Source organism: Macaca fascicularis, chromosome 14 (genome assembly GCF_037993035.2).
Source record: "Macaca fascicularis isolate 582-1 chromosome 14, T2T-MFA8v1.1".
Lineage (NCBI taxonomy): Eukaryota > Metazoa > Chordata > Mammalia > Primates > Cercopithecidae > Macaca > Macaca fascicularis.
Window position 1 is genome coordinate 31,781,387 of NC_088388.1, and position 13,461 is coordinate 31,794,847.

General features: G+C 41.8%; 1 non-coding gene across 1 annotated transcript; it reads left to right on the forward strand.

Annotated features, from left to right (window-relative positions):
- The first annotated feature begins 2,629 nt into the window (after positions 1–2,629).
- Positions 2,630–2,702, forward strand: TRNAV-UAC (transfer RNA valine (anticodon UAC)). Its single transcript has one exon. It is a non-coding gene; the product is annotated as a tRNA-Val (tRNA).
- The last annotated feature ends 10,759 nt before the right edge of the window (positions 2,703–13,461 follow it).

The window sequence follows — 13,461 nt, forward strand, 5'->3', positions numbered from 1 at the left end:
TCTTCTACTTCAGTATTGCATTCTACTCCACAAATACCTCTGAACACCTTCCAAAAGTCACCTCTTCTCTGTGTTGGGAGGATCTGGAAAGCATGATCCTAAAGTAGCCCCAGGTGCTGCCCCCAGGGGTGTCTTTCTAAGGTCTAGCTTACTCCCAAGTGCCCCTCCTAGGCTCAGATACCTCCCGTGCTTCATGCATCCAGGTCGAGATCTAGAACATTCCATAAAGGGTCTTGGTTCCTCTGTCTGGGAGTCAAGGTACATACCCAGGTGTTGTGCCCTCTTCTGTCTCCACAGTGTTAACTCCCTGTGCTCTCTGGCCCTCATCTTCCCCCACTCACACCCGTGGCCCCATGAACACCCATTACTTATCCTGATCCTCTGGTTTGAAATGCGGCCCCCACCGTTCATGGGTCATTGAAATCCAACCAATCTCCTCCTCCTGCCTCATCTCCAGGAAGCCCTCCTTCACTGGACTGTGGCTGTCCTCACTACCTCACTGTCCCCATCCTCCGGTTTCCAGGCATTGAACCTCGTGCACACGTGGTTGGGAGGTTCTCCAGTTGATTCCTGCAGGCCAGTTCTGAATTCTCCTGTCAGCCAGGAGCAACTTGAGCCAGGAGGGACTGCACCGTTCTGCGCTTGGAGGGGAGGGAAGTGGTCCCTGGTATCCTCTGATGCCCAGGCCCAGCCGAAATATGGAAAACCAAGTGCTACGGGCGAAGGAAACTGGGCCGATTGTCAGGGTCCTGGGTTCTGCTGCTGTCTTCCAAGCACCCCTAAGCCTACTGTTTCTATCTCTGGGCCTCAGTTCCTGAAGCTGCAAAATGGAAACAGATGGGCTGGGCTGGGTGATTCCTAAAAGCCTTTACAGTTTTCACAGATGAGTCTTCTCCGAGTGGTTTTCAACATTGTGTATCAGGCTCACCTGAGGAACTTTTAAATAATGGCGATGTCCACGCCCCGCTCTCGAGGACAGAAGATGGCAATTGAAGTGAGCCCACCACCTGCAATTTTCTAAAAGCTCATCAGGTGACTCCAACGTGCAGACTCGGCTTGTATGGAGAGGAGGGCCGCTGACTAGGACCTGTTTGTTTTCAGACAAAGCGATGGATTCATGCTGCCCCCTGGTGGTCAGACTGCTCACTTCAGGCAGTTCCACATCTTAGGATCTTGCGGCGGGGCAGGAAAAATGTACCCAATGAATAAGGATGAAAAGAAAAAGAAAGGAAGGGAAGAACACTACCTGGCTTCTCCATGACCCAAGGATTCACAGACTCGTGAGTATTCCCCTTCCCCACTGTTCCCTATAATAAAGTTTATATTATTTATCATAAATCAAGAGACTGAGTCCTGGGGGCAGTCATATCTGCCTTTGAAACCAACCCACCGCGGCCGGGCGCAGGGGCTCAAGCCTGTAATCCCAGCCCTTTGGGAGGCCGAGACGGGAGGATCACGAGGTCAGGAGATTGAGACCATCCTGGCTAACACGGTGAAACCCGGTCTCTACTAAAAAAATACAAAAAAATAGGCGGGCGCCGGGAGGCGGAGCTTGCAGTGAGCTGAGATCCGGCCACTGCACTCCAGCCCAACCCACTAGTCCCATCAACAGTTTTGGGTGTTTTTTGTTTTTTGTTTTGGATAAACATAGAAATTGACCCTTATGACCTTAAAGCTTGAAACTTATATTTGTTTTTATCAGAGTTTCAGAGTTTCTTCCTCCAGGAAAGGACCACCAGGTCTCTCAAAAAAAAAAAAAAAAAAAAAAAAAAAAAGGATCAAAGATCTGAAACTCACCAGATCATTGCATCCACACAATGAAACTCCAGGCCCCTCATTCATCGTGATTGCTTCCTGACCCTTTCCGAGTTCCTGTTTTCTCATACACTTACATTTCTTCCCTGCTGTATAAACTCCTAACTTTAGCTGGTCAGGGAGATGAGTTTGAGACTACTCTCCCAGGGAGATGATTTGAGACTGACCTCCCATCTCCTCTGCTGCAGCACCCAATTAAAGCCTTCTTTTTTGGCAATAATTGTTGGGTCAGTGATTGGCTTTCTGTGCTGTGAGCAGCAGGACCTAGACCAAACCCCTGGTGTTTCAGTAACACATTAGGCGTGAAAAAGCTCCCTCTGGATCCACAGGCTGGGTGTAAGGGGAATTCAGAAGGTGACAGGCTTGGGGGAGCTTCTGAGACAGCAAAGCCAAGCAGGACACTTGAGATAGTGAGATGTTAAGTATCTGGAAAAATGAGTGCCCAGTGCTAGGTTTATCCCTATTCACGAGTCACCATGACATTGGGTAAGCTCATTTCGCTGAGCCTCAGTGAGTGCTGCTCACTATTCTGAACACCAAATGTGTTCCTGGACAAAGTCTGTCAAGGGCCGCAGAGATTTAACTGATTCCACACTAGCCAAACTCCCACCCATTCCACATGGAGTAGAGCTTCCCAAACCTGGTTGGAAGTCTGCAAAAACTGGGGAGCTCATTTTTTAAACATAATATAAGAGAATGTGTTCAAAGTATCATTTTATCATCACAATACAATCTATGTAATATGTTACTTACAAGAAAAATGAATTTAAAAAAGCAGTTATGTCTCAAAGGCTACAGTTTCAGTACAAGATTCGGTTCCATAGTGTAGTGGTTATCACATCTGCTTTACACGCAGAAGGTCCTGGGTTCGAGCCCCAGTGGAACCATGGTTGCAAGGTGGCTCTTTTGGCCGGGCGCAGTGGTTCAAGCCTGTAATCCCAGCACTTTGGGAGGCCGAGACGGGCGGATCACGAGGTCAGGAGATCGAGACCATCCTGGCTAACCCCGTGAAACCCCATATCTACTAAAAAACCAAAAAAATCCGGGCGTAGTGGCGGGCGCCTGTAGTCCCATCTACTCAAGAGGCTGAGGCAGGAGAATGGCGTGAACCCAGGAGGCGGAGCTTGCAGTGAGCCGAGATCCGGCCACTGCACTCCAGCCTGGGCGACAGAGCGAGTCTCCGTCTCAAAAAAAAAAAAAAAAAAAAAAAAGGTTCGGGGGAGTGGAAGTAAGGGGTAGGCTGGATAGCTCTCCACTGTGCGGTGGCCCACAAGGACCACATGGAGCGTGTCTGTTTCTGTGGGTGAGACCAGGTTGGGCAGTCTCCGGCATCAGCATTTAATTATGCCAAGACTTGCTGTGTCAGGCCCCAGATCAGGGGAGACTATGTGTAGGATATTTGGACGACCTCACACATGGCCCAAGCACTTTCTAACCTGTGTCTGGTAACACCCCTTCACCTGCTTAATTCCAGCATCCCTCAGATCTCACCTCAAACATTACTTTCTTGGGGAGGCCTTCCTTCACATTCCAATCGAGTCAAACACTCCAGTTCAAATGTTCTCAAAATGTTCCATTTCCCCTTCAGAGATCACAGTTTTAATTCATTTTAAGAATTGTTTTGAGTCACTATCTCTCAAATGAATGTGAGACTTTGACAGAGGGGACTGCTTCTGTATCTCCAGCAACCAGCACAGCACCTGGCCCCTTTGCAAAGGGCTCAATAAATTGCTGAATGAGTGAATCCCATCTTCAAGACAAATAGCTCTTTTCTGATTGTTCCTTATTTATTTGTTATCCTAAATTTTCCTACCATTCATTAAAGTGAAAGTAATTCATTTTAATGTGGTCAGTATAGCCACATTTTATTTCAAAAAAAGAAATACTTTATTTCTTAAGATAACTTGAGAACAGGTTATTCATACATTAGAAATAGGGCTAGGGGCCATGGGTCATGCCTGTAATCCCAGCACTTTGGGAGGCTGAGGTGGGAGGATTGCTTGAGGCCAGGAGTTTGAGACCAGCCTGGGCACAAAGTGAGACCGATGTCTCTTTAAAAAAAAAAAAAATTAGCTGGGTGTAGTGGTGCTTGCCTGCAGTGGCACACCTTTAAACCCTGCCCTGTCTGGCTAAAGTATTTCATGAAGCCCGGAGTCCAGATACTTGGAGGGCTGAGGTAAGAAGATCACTTGAGCCCAGGAGTTCGAGGCTCCAGTGAGTGATGCTTGTGCCACTGTACTCCAGTCTAGGTGACAGAGTGAAACCTTGTCTCAGAAAAAAAAAAAGAAAGAAAGAAAGGAAAGAAAGAAAAAGAAATAGCTGCAGATTATTGATCTCCACCTTTTTGCAATAATATTTTATTTTAGCATTCTTCTCCTTGCTGCCCATGTACCCATTGGCTTTTCAGCTTTGTTTTTGAGAGAAATACGAACACACACCCCACCACTTGAGTGGTAGTATACTCACTATACAGGCCAAAGGTAATGTTTAGCTTCATAAAATTCCATCTGAACATCAACAATCATTGTCCGAAACTCACAGTCAAGAACTGTGATCGTCTGCCTTCCACTGGTTGGGCTGATTCTAACAAGACCTTTGCTACTTAAAATAGGATCCCAGCATCAGGAACACATTGGCATCACCTTGGAGGTTATTTTAAATGCAGAATCTCAGGCCCCACCCCAGACCAAAAAATTAGAATATGTGCTTTAATAAGATACCTCAGTGATACATATGCACGGAAAAGTTTCAGAAAGCTGGATTATCAAGCTGTTCAAAGTCCGTGGTCCTTCTGAGTAAAGGAGAACCTGGAAAAACTTTTCTCTTACAACTCTTCATGAAATCTTGACTAAATGTGAGAAGGCTAAGGGAAGGTTTAGTTAGTAATTTTCCAAGTAATCATGTTTGACAAGGCTGTATACTGCTTACAAAATTCGCATTGGTCTTACTCCTCTGATGAATGCCACATACTCACTTCTCTTTGTCTGTTTCATGTTTGCATAGGTCCAGCAAAGGGATGTTTGGTTCGTCAGTATCACTGAGCTGTGGCCATGTTTAGAGGCTCATTCCTAGAAAAATCAATTAACTTTCAATTAAAAATTAGCTTTCATTGCAAACAAAACAAAACCACCTTTAAACCTTGACCTGTCTGGCTAAAGCATTTCATGAAGCCGTGGAAAACCACAGGGCAAAGGATAAAGGGTGGGTAAGTATTGAATATACTACAGATGTACATTAGTGAAGACAAAGGGTAACTCATCTCTTTCATGGGCGATCAACTCACAAGAGCTCCTCATATGATGACAGCTGGTGGCTGGAATCAGCTCACTTTTGAAGCTCTGATCCCTCCCTAAGCAAGCAATCATGTGGGTGTGTGTGTGTGTGTGTGTGTGTGTGTGTGTGTTGTTGTTGTTGTTGATGGTTTCCCTTTCCAGAAAAAAAAAAAAAAAAAAAGATAACTAAGTTGGGTTTCTTACCATTATCATTTTTATATGAGTTTAGATATAAAAAGCCAGGTTTCTGAAGATTTGACTACCATTAAACAAGATGAAAAAGACTTGATAGACCAAATAAAGGTAAAGCTGTAGGCAAAACGTAAAGGCTGCCAAATTTCCCTCCCAACCCTGGGTGTCACAAACTCTAAACCAAATACTGAAATGTTACAGCTGGCAGAGGCCGTAAAAATCTAGTCTAATGCCTTATTTGTTCAGATGACACTAAGACATTAAAGTGACTGGCTATCAAACCGAACACTAGCATCTGGGTCTTTTGATTTGGAATCAAGTGTTATGATTGTTTGAACCACTCTACACACAAAACATAATACCTCTCCTTATGGAAAAACAGCAACAAAACAACAAAACAAAAACACATAAGGGCAGGGACTGTGTCTGTTTATTGCTTGATCTGGGATAGCAGAAAATCATGTATTTACTAGCACTTAATAAATACTTGTTGAATGAACTTGCAATAGATGAAGATTTGTTAAATATCTACTGAGGGTAATATCTACTATAGATATTAGTTATAGTATAGCTATATATTACAATATAATTATATATTTCTATAATTAGGCAGTATATGGGGGCATGTTTACATTATTACTTTCATTTTATACTACTTTATTATCACTACCATTGTTGTTATTATCAGAGTTGTATACAGCTAACACATAAGGCGAAGATAGAGGTCATTTTCCCTCATTTGGGAGAGAAGAAAAGGAAGATTGGTAGAAATTGGGTGTATATCATTCCCTGGAACCTGCAGATTTCTGGCTCTGCCTTTTACTGCCATTTAAAACCAACCCTGGCACATGGTAAATGCTAGATAAATGGCAGCTGTGAGTATCACCACTGCTATTGTCACCATGTTACCATCATGGCTTTGTGCCAAGCCTACTGCTCCATCTTTTCTTTTTAATTTTTTGGGGGAGTTGAGGGGGTCGAGGTCTTGCTTTGTTGCCCAGACTGTTGTCTCAAATTCCTGGGCTCAAGCGATCCTGCCTCCACCTCCCAAAGTGCTGGGATTACAGGCTTGAGCCACCACACCCGGCCACCTGCTCCATCTTGATTTTCCCCTGACCCACATGGATCCTATGAATCCACCATAACAACTACTTCTCCCTAGGTGGACTGACCTCTCTGAACTTTGGCACTCACGTTTTATATAGATTACAAAGCACCTGCTTAGTCTCCTCCTGTCTAGTCAAATTACCAAGTTTCAGGTTTTGCATTTCTTTTTTAAATCAAGTTTGTGAGACCCAGTACAAATAAATTAACATGTGCATCAGGCACTAGGGCAACAGACAGACACAGGGGAGAGAATGAATATATCTCAGTGTAGGACCCCAAAGTGGGCTGAACTGATCTTGACCCCAGCAGGGACCAGGAACCTTCTAAGCTAACTTTTCATGAGGAATATTCCTCAGTTACTTCCTTTGTATCCACGTAACACTTATGTTGGTGGCATTTGGACCAAGTCAGAGGATTCCTACAAATTGAGAGGGCTTTTTTTCCTTTTCTTTGGTTGGTAAGAGAAAAATATATATTTTAATGATTGAATCAAGGCAAGTTTTAGGGGTACAGGTCATGTTTGGCCATGTGCTTGACTGTTTTAGAAGTCACAAGACAGGGTCACAATGAATATATCAATCAGGATGTCTATGGACCCAGGCCTCACATCATATGTTGTAGAAGATAACTCTCACCTTCCACAACAATTACACAGACTGATAAAAGAACAGACTAATAATAGTGATAACAGCAGCCATGTAAGCTCTGGTTTCCAGCAAATTCAGGACATTTGGAAGCTCCTGAGGAGGCAGTGTGGGGCTGGGGACCAGATCCCAGATCTAGTTTGAGTTCCTGCTGACCTAGTCTCTGCAATTCCCTGAAAGCCATTCCAGGTTTTCCCATTGGGCCATAAACCTGTCAGGGTTTTTGTTTGGAGAAGTAGTGAAGCCCAGGCCAGGTTTTTCTCTCAACCCCATCGGCTGGGGCTGTGAGTCCCACTGCAGCCTTAGCCCCGCCCTTTGCTTCTGCTGCACTGGGTTGATTGACTCAGCCAACCTCCCGGGTTGCGGGCCCTGAGCAGCCTCAATTCTTGGTTTCTCTTTCTGCAGCGGGTCTCTCTCTTTCAAATGGCCCGCTTTCTTTGGGGGCTTCAACGCTGGCAGAGCCCCTGATACTCCTTCACCCCCAATCCCAGATCTTAGAGCAGACTGCCAACAGCTTGGTTCCTTGGGCTTGCAGGCACCGGGATCCTGGTCACCCAGTCTCCAGCCCAACTTGTCAGCTGACAGGACCCCTAGGAAGAAATGTACCCCACCACTTCCAAAAATTAGAGACCACGTGGATGTGTGCCTTTGTGATTAGAACTGTCATGTAAAGGGCCAAGGACCCCACTAGGACCACACACCAGGACAAATAGAGTTCGTGGGGGAAAGCCAGGACAGCACAGGCAGGACCTCCTCCCCACCCCGCCTTGTCACACAGAGAAGTGCGCACTCTGCGCTTACTCAGCTCTGTGGAAACAGCTCCTTGAAAATCAACAAAAGGCAGAAGAAATGAATCTTCAGGGCAACGTGCATTTGTCCCTCCTTAATCAAAGTTTGCCTTTCTCACCTCCAGGGCTTTATGAGCACAAACAACATTGCATTAATCTTTGTAACCCCTCCAATACTGAGAAAGTAAAAATCGGCGCTGCCATTCATCAGGCTACGATAACAGACACAGATAAAGCCAGCAGCAAAGTTAATAGCAAACGATCTTTCTCCCAAGGACACACTGCTGCTGAAAGGTATGACCCCCTTCTTAGAGTGACAACAGCTTTCTTGCTCAGTAAGTAACCCTGTCCTTTCACATGGGAAACTTCCAAAACTTTGCTCTTTGAAATTACAAAAGTAACAATGAAACATCCCACTCGTACCTGGGCGAACTAAGACAGAGAAGCGACCTTGATTTACGGCCCCGGTGCAGAGGTTCAGATAAAGGTTTCTGGACACAATATTGGCATTTATTTTAATAGTGTCCAAGGAAATATGATCCTGTGTCCATTTCAGTCCAGACCTGATGATAACCCTTTTATACTCACACTGCATTGCTTAACACGCATTAAAACACTCCTTCATTTAATTTTACATAGACTCCATCTTTCCCAGAACTTTTATAGTAACTATTTCTTCCTTCATTTGTTGAGAAGCTCCATGGTTCTTTCACTGTGTGATTTTTATTGCAATCAGCCAAAAACAAACAAACAAACAAACCCTGACTTTGTCAGACTACAGATTTGTCCCTAGTGGTATTAGGCTAAGTGGGCCACGACAGTGCCAAGCACAGGGACTTGCATTTAATACCGATATACCTACTTCTGATGGATTCACTGAACAGTCCACGTGGACTGTGAAATAGATGAAGATATGGTGTAATTATATAGAGATTGACAGTGTTCATTATACTAAGTGAGTATATTTCCTTTTTAAAGCATTATCTAAGTGTTTTCCTGAGAAAGTGGGGTATATGAGAAAACGACAAATTTCTTTGTTTATAAAGTATACGATTCAGTAGTTTTTAGTGTAGCTACAGAATTGTGCAATCATAACCAGAAACTCAAAGACTTTTTTTTTTTTTTTTGAGACACAGTTTCGCTCTTGTTGCCCAGGATGGAGTGCAATGGCGCAACCGCGGTTCACTACAACTTCCACCTCCCAGGTTCAAGAGGTTCTCCTTCCTCAGCCTCCTGAGTAGCTGGGATTACAGGTGCCTGCCACCACATCCGGCTACTTTTTTGTATTTTTAGTAGAGATGGAGTTTCACCATGTTGGCTTGGCTGGTCTCGAACTCCTGACCTCAGGTGATCCACCCGCCTCGGCCTCCCAAAGTGCTGGGATAGCAGGTGTGAGCCACCCTGCCAGGTCTGGGCCATTTTTATCACACCAAAAAGAAACCCCATACCTATTAGCAATCACCCCTGATTCCTTCCTCCCCATATCCCCTGGCAACCACAAATCTACTTTCTGTCTCCATGGATTTACCCTTTCCAGACATGTCATTTAAATGGAAGCACACAATATATGGCCTTTTGTGACTGACATCTTTCACTTAGCGTAATGTTTTCAAAGTTCATCCATCAAAACAAAACAAAACAACACCGGTTCATCCACATTATAGCACATATCAGTTCTTCATTTCTTTTCTTTTCTTTTTGGCCAATAATATCCCATTGTGTGGCTATACTGCATTTTCTTTTATCTGTTTATCAGTTGATGTTCTTTTGAGTTGCTTCCACTTTTTGGTTATTATGAATAATGCTGCTATGAACATTTGTGTTCAAGTTTTTGTATGAACATATGTTTTCCATTCTCCTGGGCATATATTTAGAAGTAGAATTGCTAGATCATACACTAACTCTGTATTTAATTTTTGAGGAACTTCCAAACTGTTTCCCAAAGTGACTAACAATTTTATATTCCTACCAGCAGTATATGGGCGTTCCAATTTCTTCACATCCTCATCAACTCTTATTATCTGTCTTTTTTACTATAGCCATCCTAGTGTGTGAAATTATGTCTTGTCATGTTTTTACTTGCATTTCCTTAGTCACTAATGATATCGAGCATCATTGACCACCTTCTTTGGAGAAATGTCTATTCCTTTGATCAGTGTTTAACTAGGTTATTTGTCTTTTTATTGTGGAGTTGTAAGAGAATTTCCTTTCCTTTCCTTTTTTTCTCTTCTTTTCTTTCTTTCATCTCACTCTGCTGGAGCGCAGTGGCATAATCATAGCTCATTGTAACCTAAAAGTCCTGGGCTCCAGCCATCTTCCTGCCTCAGCCTTTCAAATAGCTAGGACTGCAGGCATGTACACCATGTCTGGCTATTAAAAATTTTTTTTGTAGAGATGGCCGTCTCACGATGTTGCCCAGTCTGGCCTCAAACTCCTGGCCTCAAATGATCCTCCCAACTCAGCCTCCCAAAACACTGGGATTATAGGCATGAGCCACTGTACCCGGCCTATAAGAGTTCTTTATATATTCTGGATACAAGCCCCTATTAGGTATTTTGCAAATATTCTTTTTTACTATATTTGGTGTCTATATTTGACCAATATATTTTCCCAATATATTAGCCATTTTGCTTTTTTCATGGTGTCCATTAAAGCACAAAATTTTTAAATTTTGATGAAGTCCTACTTATCTTTTATTTTTCTTTCATTGCTCATGGTTTTGGTGTCATAGCTAAGAATTCATTGCCAAGATCATGAAGATTTACCTTTATGTTTTCTTTTAAGGGTGTTTTGGTTTTAGCTCTTATATTTGGGTCATTTTAAGGTTTTTTTTTTTTTTTTTATTTTTATGTTGTGAGGTAAGGGTCCAGTCTCATTCTTTTGCATGTTTATATCCAGTTGTCCCAGCAGGATTTGTTGAAAATATTATTCTTCCTCCATTGAATTGTTTTGGCAAATTTACACTTTGTTAAAAATCAATTGACTTAAATGTATGAGTTTCTTTCTAGATTCTCAGTTGTAGTACATGATCTACATAACTACCCTTATTTCAATAACACATTTTTGTATTTCAATAGTTTTAGGGTACAGGTGGTTTTGGTTACATGGATAAGTTCTTTAGTTGTGATTTCTGAGATTTCAGTGCACCTGTTATTCTAGCACACTTTTTTAAATTGCTGTAGCTTTCCAATAAGTTTTGAAATCAAGATGTGTGAAGTTTCCAACTTCATTCTTCTTTTTCAAGATTATTTTGGCTATTTCAGGTCCCTGGAAGTTTCATATAAATTTTAAGATTGGTTTGTCAATTTCTCTAAAGAAGCCATCTGAGATTTTGATAGAGATTGTACTGAATCTGTAGATCAGTTTGGGAAGTATTGCCATCTTAATAATAACTATTTTATTTCATGAATATGGTATGTCTTTCCAGTTATTTGGATCTTCTGTAATTTCTTTCAATGACATTTTGTAGTTTTCAGTAAACAAGTCTTATATTTCTTTTGTTAAATTTATTCCTAAGTATTTCATTTTGATGCTGTTGTAAATAGAATTGTTTTTTTTTCATTTCTGTATTGTCTATTGCTAATAAATATCAATACAATTACTTTTTGTATATTGATCTTGTATCCTGGCACTTTGCTGACCCAGCTCAATAGCTATAATTTTTTTGTGTGATTCCTCAGGATATTCTATATACAAGATCATGTAGTCTGCCAATAGAGACACTTTTACTTCATCCTTTCTAATCTAGATATCTTTTTTTTCCCTTGTCTTTTCCCTGACTGAAACCCCCAGTGCTATATTGAGTAGAATTCATGAGAATGGACATTCTTGTCTTGTTCCTGCTGATAAAAGCTTTCGGTCTTTCATAATTAAGCACCATGTTTGCTTTGGGGTTTTCATAGATGCCCTTTATTAGGCTGAGGAAGTTTCCTTCTATTCCTAATTTGATAAGTATGTGTTTTGTTTTTTTTTAGTATAAAATGGTGTTGGATTTTTTCAGATTACTTTTTTCCACATCTACTGAGATAATCTTGTCATTTTGCCCTTTATTCTATTCATTAGTGTATTAGGTTAATTGATTTTCATATATTGAACCAACCTTGCAATCCTGAGATAAATCCCACTTGGTAATGGTTTATAATCCTTGTATGTGTTCCTGGATTTAGTTTGCCAGCGTTTTATTTTTTATCACTCAAATGGACACAGTATAGTTTGCTAGTATTTTATTCAGGATTTTTGCATCTATATTCACAACAGTGTTAATCTGAAGTTTTCTTGTGATATCTTTTTCTGGTTTTGGTACAATGTAGTACTTTCTATGAGGCCAGTAGAATGAGTTGTTACCTCCTCTTCTACTTTTTGGAAGAGTTTATGAAGGATTGGTGACAACTGTAAACATTTGGTAGAATATACCAGCTATGGTATCTGGTTCTGGGATCTTCTTTGTTGGAAGATTTTTTTTAAATTGCTAATTCAATCATTTACCTTTTATAAGTCTATTCAGATTTTAATTTATTTCCCAGTCAGTTTCAGTAGTTATGTCTTTCTAGAAATTTGTACATTTCATCTAAATTATGGAATTTGCTGGCTACAGTTCATAGTATTCTGTCGCCCAGGCTGGAGTGCAGTGGTGTGATCTCTGCTCACTGCAAGCTCCACCTCCTGGGTTCACGCCATTCTCCTGCCTCAGCATCCCGAGTAGCTGGGACTACAGGCGCCCGCCACCATGCCCAGCTAATTTTTTGCATTTTTAGTAGAGACGGGGTTTCACCGTAGTAGCCAGGATGGTCTCTATCTCCTGACCTCACGATCCGCCCGCCTCGGCCTCCCAAAGTGCTGGGCTTACAGGTGTGAGCCACTGCACCCGGCCCATAGTATTCTTTTATAATCTTTATTTGTGTCGGGTTGATGGTAATGTCCTCTCTTTCATTCTTGATTGTAGTAATTTGAGTCTTCTTGTATCCAAGTTAGTCTAGTGAAACGTTTGCTAACTTCGTTGATCATTTCAAACAATAAACTTTCTTTTCTTGATTTTTCTCTACTGTTTTTCTATTTATCTTATTTATAACTCTTATTTCCTCTCTTACGCTTGTTCTGGGTTTAGTTTGCTCCTTTTCTAGTTTCTTAATGTGGAAAGTTAGATTATTATTATTTTTGTACTTGATATCCATCCCTACATCTCCCCCATCCCCACCTTCCCACTACCCTTCCCAGACTCTGGTAACCATCCTTCTACTCTCTGTCTCCGTGAGTCCAGTTGTTTTGATTTTTAGATCCCACAAATAAGTGAGAACATGTGATTTTGTAGTTCTATCTTGCTTATTTCACTTAGCATAATGACCTCCAGTTCTGTCCATGTTGCTGTAAATGATAGGATCTCATTCTTTTCTGTGGTTGAACAGTACTCCATTACATATATGTACCACATTTTCTTTATCCATTCATCTGTTCATGGACACTTGGGTGGCTTCCAAATCCTGGCTATTGTGAACAGTGTTTCAACAAACATGGAAGTACAACAAACATGGAAGTATATCTTCAATACACTGATTTCCTTTCTTTGGAGTATGTACCCAGCAGTGGGATTGCTGGATCATACGGTAGCTCTATTTTCAGTTTTTTGAAGAACCTCCAAATTGTTCT